General features: G+C 36.1%; 1 pseudogene; it reads left to right on the forward strand.

Moving 5' to 3' along the window:
- Window positions 1-6,949: 6,949 nt before the first annotated feature.
- On the forward strand, window positions 6,950-7,199 carry LOC142852859 (peptidyl-prolyl cis-trans isomerase NIMA-interacting 4 pseudogene; annotated as a pseudogene).
- Window positions 7,200-7,973: the final 774 nt, after the last annotated feature.

Genomic DNA, 7,973 nt, shown 5'->3' on the forward strand with positions numbered 1-7,973 from the left:
GCAGCAGCACAGAAACTACATTAATGCATTATGGAAAAACCTATGAGTCAAGAGAAAAGTCTTAGGGCATTTCTCAGAAAATTAAGAAATATGACTCTCATCAATTGAAGAAACCTTTTTGGCAGGGTTTCTTCATGTTAGGCTATTGACAAATTTAGATTGCCAACATTGCATTCAGATCTTAGAAGTCAAATAACCCATATTCCAATATCTTCTAGAAGTTTAAAAAGTTATTTTTTCATAATCTCAGATTTGCTTCTGTGTGGACTGTTAACAACTGCCAAGATTGGCTAAATATGGAAACCACTTAAAGGAATCTTATTAAAAATCCAACTTCCTAAAATTGGACCTTATGTGAACTCCAACATCAGAGGAATCCAGAAAAAAATAAAATGAATATTTAGTGCAAAGCAAATTAAAGAAGTTATAGTACAACTACTTGAGATTAAAACATTTTAAGGCTTATGTGTAATTTTCTGCATTTTTTCAAAATTTAGAAGAATGTATAAATCTCAGAGAACACAATTGCAAGGCCGACTAGGGTACACTATCATTAAAGCCCTTCGTCAGACGATCGTCATGGATAACTTTTGTGTCTCTCTCTACAAAAAACCCCAGGTCTGATGAAGACAGACACTTAAATCCCACACTATCTCAGAATTGAGTATAATAGAGGGTTATTTATTTAGGGGTAAATTCAAAGATTACAGTTCTCTGCATGAACTGGGAACAAGAACCGAATCACGCCACCAGAAGAGAACCCTGACGCATGCTTTACCTTGGCATATATAGTAAAAGAGGCCATTCCCAAGTGGGCAGGTAACCTAAAAGCTACTGGCAGCAAGAATTCCTACAGCACCTTCTACTTTTGTTTAAATAAGAAAGTTCTAAGCCTAATACAATGTTATATACCATGAAAACAAATATCAGGTATAAAAATTAAAATTACAACCAACATGAACAAGATCAATCAAGAAACATGTAATAAATGTTTAAATAATTATCCTATCCTAATGAGTTTAAGTCTTGTATAACAAATAACTTTAGCCACGTCCTGAAAAAAAAGTAACTACAACTATCTCATCTTCAAGCCCAATGAAGACCCAAGAAGGGAAATAATATTACTTGAGTATGCAGGAAGTGCAATCAAGCAACTTTCAAAATGTGCAAAAAATGACAGAGACAACAGGATACCTGGGCAATCACCCAAAGTCTCATTTGCAAGGTTGGAGCAGTCAACTTTGGCTAAGGCCCAGAGTAACTGACAGGCCTTTTTCAGAGTCAGGGAATTTTTCAAAACCATCTTACTTTGTCTTGACAAGATTTGACAGTCAAGTATTCCTTGTATACTCCTTGTCCTGTCTGGACATCATGCATTTTGTCAGTGGTTGAGGCATGGGCTGTTCCTTGTCCAAAGGCCAGTTTTGCCAAGAAGAAACCAAGCTCCAAGTGGAGTGTCTTCAGTGTTCAACATTTTCTTGGGAATAGATCAGTGCTTCCAGGAGCAATCATGCCTCACTTCAACAGAACCCTAACTTTTTTAAATGCCATATTCTACAGCTTTTTGAAGTGGGCGAAGATTATCTATCTATGCACAATACAATCTCTATGTTTCTAAAGAACCTGATTAGTCTAACTATAAGTATTACGAACAAGGATGACTATTGACCTATGAATCTTAATACCTACAAAACTAAAGACTAAAACTTTATATAAGAATATTAAACAATCTTTAAACAACTGTGCAACAAATGAGGATAATTATCTCAAAATGTATAAGTATCTTAATCAGAGGTAGAAATGTATATTGCAATATCCAAAATCCTAAATATATCCTAAAATTGTATAAATATACAAAATATCTTAAGCAGAGGTAGAAGCATGCATGCATACAATATGACAAGGCATACAAATATTGTGAACAAAAATAGGAACATATTCAATATAATTTAAGTCTGTATCAATATTCAAGAATCGATACCAATGTAAATTGCCTATAAATAATAGCTCACAAGTATTCACTCCATTACTCACTATTATTATTAGTGTGAGGAAGCTCACACTAATCTATTATCTCATCTAATTTCCTCTGTTTTTCAAAGAGATCCCTGATCCTACATAATTTCCCCCAACCCCCTACCCTATACCAATTACAATCCACCTCCAAATAATGTCCCTAACCCTGAGGACAACCTTTGCTGGGAGAGGGGGTGTCATCTTCTAGAATTACTTTCATCTGTCATGGGGGCGAAGTTCTTTCTATGGGATCCTGTGAAAGTAAATTGATGGTTAAGATCCAAGATTACTGTCTGGTGTAATTGCAAATAGTCTCTGAATATTCAGTAGGTTTTTTTCTGATGTTCTTATTTGAAGTTCTGACCAGAACGTTGTAAAAAAGTGCACCATATCAGCTAACCAAGTTGGAACCATCTTGTGCAGCTGGTACAAAAAAACAGGTCTTACAGTAGCACTAGCAGCATCATGATGTCATATTAACCAGGTGAAGTTGTTGTTATTGGGTCCTATCTTCTTCTTTGAAACTTCAAATATTATTACAGGAAAATTCATTGTTCATTGTGGAAAACTTGACATTATTTATATAGACACACACACACACACACACATATATATATGAAGGTACAATATAGACAAAATAGGTATGAAACAAAATAAATATTTTTCTAAATTCTTTCTTCTTTCTGTCCCATACCAGGCGGCTCTTGACATGAGATAGAAACTTTGCATTTTTTTAAACAACATACTTGGATTTAGAGAAGGACAGAGCCATTGTCCAACTCCAAAGCCAGATCTATATTTCACACACAACACACACACACACACACACACACACACACACACACACACACACACACATATATATATATATTTAAAAGTATAAGTTTTAATAACCTGTACTTACAGGTCATATTCCTTTTTCTTGATGATCCCTATTAGATAGTTATTTTTCCTTCTGTCAGCACCCAAACATGCAGGGTCTCTTGAATTTTTGAAGATGTGTATTTTCCTGTAAAGACAAGCTCAGAACCCTGATGCAACCCTATATGCTTTCCTTACCACCTGTATGGTTGTCATCATTGTGGATGAGCTGTCATTTCTCTTTCTCAAGAGATTTCTCTTTTACAAAGCAAATCTGTACTGATTCTGAGGGTATCCATACTTTCCTTCTCCTGTGGGAACAAGAGCAAACCCCTTCCCCAATGTAGCACATATCCTGGTTTCCATTCTGAGGTCAACACATCCTTGAAATACCCTGGCTGATTTAATTCAGAAGACTTCTATTATTCAATGTCTCTCTGCTGCTCTTGTCCCTTTCTCATTAACATAAATAAAATTAAAGGTTAATAAAGCATTATATAATCTCTTTCTGGGAAGTATTTTCCACCCTTTCTGCTTATTTGACATATTCTTTATAGTTCAATTTGATCTTTCTACAACTGCCCAACCTGTAGGATTGTGTGGTATACCTATAATATGCTTTATATTATAATAAGAAAAAATGTTTCATTTTCTTAGAGACATGCTGGACCATTATCTGTTTTTGTTTGTGGAAGTGTACCCATAATGTTCATAACTTCTAATAAATGTGTGATTACTAAATCAACATTTTCAGAGCTTAAAGCAGTTGCCCACTGAAAACCTGACTAAGTGTCAATGGTGTGGTGTACATATTTAATTTTCCAAATTTTGTAACATTGAACACATCCATCTGCCAGATTTTATTCCTTTGAATACCCTTCGGGTTAGTCCTTGGAGGCAAAGGTATTTGGTTATATAGAAAGAGCAAGTAGGACATCTCTTTATAATCTCCTTAGCTTGTTGCCATGTAATAAAATACGGTTTCTTTACACTTTTGCTATTGACATAATAATTCTTATGGAATTCTGAGGCTTTTAACACACATTCAATCAGTAATTGATCAATTTCTGCATTACCTTCTGCTAGAGGAACTGGCAGACCTGTATGCGATTGGATTTGTGTTATGTATATAGGACAAAGCCAATTCCTGATTATGTCTTGCACCTGGATAAATAATGAAGTCAATTATGTATCATCTAGTATAAATTCTGTGGTTTCAATATGCAAAACAACACTTTCTGCATATTGTGAGTCAGTAACTATATTAAGAGGTTCTTTAAAAATCCCTTAGCACCATGAGAATAGCATATAATTTTGCCTTTTGGACAGAATTATAAGGGTTTGTTCCACCTTACTTAACTCTTCTGATTTGTAACCTGTCTTCTCCAATTTATTTGCACCATTATAAAATGTACGGGCTCCAGTTATTAGAGCATCACGTAAATTTGGGTAAGAATCCAAGAGTTTTCTTTATAAGATTAAGTCCATCATTTTTGGAATAATTGCTATTAATTTCTCAAAAAAAAATAGCACAAGCTCTTTCCCATGGTTCATTATTTTCCCGTAACTTTAAAAAATTTCAGCAGTAGTAAAAGACACTATAATCTATGGATTCAACCCATCTTGTGCCTTGTTTGGCTCAAGATAGCATTCCAATTCCTAGTAATTGAACATCTGCCTCTTGAAGAGGCCAATATGGATACCAAGATTCTGGAGTAATGATACGTATATCCTCACCCATGTCTATTAAACCCACAATTGCAATGCCATTCATACACACTCTTAGCTTTGGTCTTTGATCATTTATAGAAGTCTGAAAGAATATATGTTTCCTATTTCCTACTGGATTTGTTGATTTATCCCTCATATTTATTCCATCATTTAGAATAATATGGATTTTTTTGTTTTGTTTTTTAACAGAAGGCTGTAGTTTTTTTAAATTTTCCTGATGAGACATGTCTTCCACAGTGACTGGGAATTACTGGACCACTTTCGACCTGGGGCCTGTGACAGGCCCCTCAAGGAGTTTTGGGTTGCCTTGCCTGTCTTATGTTGATCTGCATTCATTGGTCCAATATTGGCCTTTGCAACACCTTATACATATAACTGAAGCCTGAGTCCTCCTATTCTTGCCATTCCCAGAGGAGATATTATTCCTAGGAATTCTTTGTCTACAATCCCTTCTTATATATCCTATTCTACCACAATTAAAACATTTGGCATTTTGACATATCCTCATTTTTTTGGAAATTGCTTCTCCTACCCAAAATTTAATATTATAGTCAAAAGTCTCAATGTTCATTATATGCAGGATGCGTTCATCCATAGGTGCTGATCTAACCTTTAAAGGCCCAAGTATCTTTTTTGCATTTTATGTTAGCATTTTCAAAGGCCAGAGATTCAATAAGTACTCATTTATTATTTGGATCTGTTACTCCTATTTGTAAAACCTTAGTTGATCTTTGCAAAAAGTAACTAAAGTGTTCTCTCTGGCCCTATTTAACATGGTAAATGATTCGATTCATTTTCCTAGTTCTTGAATCCTGTCCCAAGCATTTAAGGCTGCTTTGTGGCATAAGAACAAGATTTGTTCATCATAAAAGAGCTTGAACCTGTGGGTCAGCATAAGAATTTGATATTGGGAAGTCTCAAGTCATTTTGCTTTTCCCTGTCATTCTAAAATTTTAGCTTCTTCTCTGAAATAACATTTAAATATCAGTTGAGGCCTATCATCGAGAACTGCTGAAACTAACTGAAGGAAGTCATGTGGCAACACTTTAATGCTGGAAGCCCATGTCTTTACCATCTCCCTAACAAATTCAGAATGCAAGCCGTAAATTATGACAGCTTGCTTAATTTCTTTTAGATCATTCATTCCTATAGGTATCCATCTACCTTCTTCGGATCCTTGGGGCCTTTAGAACTTGATGCTTTCTCAGAGTAAATTATAGGGCAGGAAACTAAAACCCTGGGTAAGTCATCTCTGACAGCTGCTGACAATGTTGAATCCTATTCTCGCGCCTTCTTTCCCTGCTCACAAGCTCCAATAATTTCCTCAATCATGTCAAGTCTTTTTACTACTGCTTTCTGTAAAGCCTGAATCTCCTGACCTGTATATATTTCTAGTGATTTCACTGAGGCACCTAGACACTGGTCCTCATTCTGCACATGTGATTCCAAGGTCTGCACATGTTAAAGATAACATTTCATCCTTGGACATTATATGGATAGCGTGCAGATTGCCTCCTAGAGAGATACTCTATCTGCTAACCTATCATAACTTTTTAACAAATTTTGATTGTCAAATTCTAAAGTATGAATTCTTTCAGATCATTTCTCAGTACCCTTTGACATGTATTCAATTTTGTCTGTCAAATTAATGTTACCCTGTTCAATAGTATTATTTTTTTTCATGTAACTTTTGATTTTTGAAAATCAGCTAGCTGTTCATTATTAGTCTGTAAGACTGTTTCATTTCTAAAAGTGCCTCATTAATGACTTTATTATAAAACTATTTTCTTACGGATATAATATGAAGAAAAAAAAACCTGAGTCCCAATATCCAATGAATGGATGTATCACCATAACCATACAAGCCTTGCAGAATGCAATCCATAGTATTAGCGAAATGTTACTAAAAGTTTCAATGTTAATGTTGTCTGCAATTATATAACTTTCAAGTTTATTGATTTATTAATTACCTATTATGAAATTTGGTAACTTGTTTTAGGTGTAACAATCTTTATTGTCCAGCATGTGTTATGGTTGCAGAGTCACGATAAGAGGTGCAACATGGTGCCAGGAACACTTCTGAGCAGCTTTGGTTTCCCTGCCTTGGTGCTGCTTAAATATTGAGAAATATGCTTTCCTGGACAGAATAGAAGCAATTAAAGCACTATTGAGAGTTCAACCGTACGCCTAAGAGTTGTTGCTGAAGTCAAAATTTGGTTCTGGAAAAGGGGGGAAAGGAAGTGCAGCCTCTGGGAGTGCCAGTGCTGACAATAAGGCTAAGAAAGGTGGCGGCAGTGCAGGGAAGGTCAGACACATTTTATGTGAAAAACATGGCAAAATCATGGAAGCCATGGAAAAGTTAGAGTCTGTAATGAGTCTCAAGGAAGTGGCCACACAACACAGTGAAGATAAAGCCAGGCAAGATGACCCAACCTGGGCTGGATGGTCCATAGTAGGACAATTTCAAGAAGGCAGCATTTGCCTTGCCTGTAAGTGGGATGGATAAGCCTGTGTTTACAGACCCACTGGTTAAGACAAGATTTGGATATTATATTATTATGGTTGAAGGACGAAAATAAAAGCACATGAAGGACTGAAAAAATATAAAATAAAAGCAATTAAATCAATTCCGTACATGAAACAAGAAGCCCAGAACTAATAGCTGGGAGTACAAACCAGAAGCTGCACAAGTTGTCAGGTGACAGAGAACGAGGCAGGAAACGCCAGCAGTGGTGTGTGTGTGTGTGTGTGTGCGTGCGTGTGTGTGTGTGTGTGTGTGTGTGTGTGTGTTAGCAGCTTGGGAAAGTTCCAAGTCTCTGCATCCAGTTAGTACCACTGTGATGGGGGTTTTACAAAAAACAAACAAACAAAAATGCTTAGTAGATAAAATCAAACCTAACAGGTGGGGGTAGGAGATTTTCTGGGTTGTGGACCCATCAGGCCTTTAAGCCGATCCACCCTGTAGGTGTGGTACCTGGATACACGTGGGTGCCAGATGAAGATGGACACTTAAAAGAAATCCCACACTAGCTCAGAATTGAGTATAATAGAGGATTATTTATTTAGGGGTAGACTCACAGTCCTCTTCATGAACAGGGAACATAAACCCATTAAAATGCCGGAAGTGAGCCCGGAGGGACACTTTACATCGGCATATGTAGTATAAGAGGCCAAGCCCAAGTGGGCAGATAACTTAGAGGCTACAGACAGTAGTAATTCCTACAGCACTCTGAGAGAAAGAAAGGAAAGCAAGGAGAAAGGTGATATCCCTTTATATCAAATATTTGAGAAAAATATCAGGCGATGCATAAGAAAAATATTTTCAGCTAAGATTTGATTTTAAAACTCTTTTAATGTTAGATTTT

This window comes from Microtus pennsylvanicus, chromosome 6 (genome assembly GCF_037038515.1).
Source record: "Microtus pennsylvanicus isolate mMicPen1 chromosome 6, mMicPen1.hap1, whole genome shotgun sequence".
NCBI lineage: Eukaryota > Metazoa > Chordata > Mammalia > Rodentia > Cricetidae > Microtus > Microtus pennsylvanicus.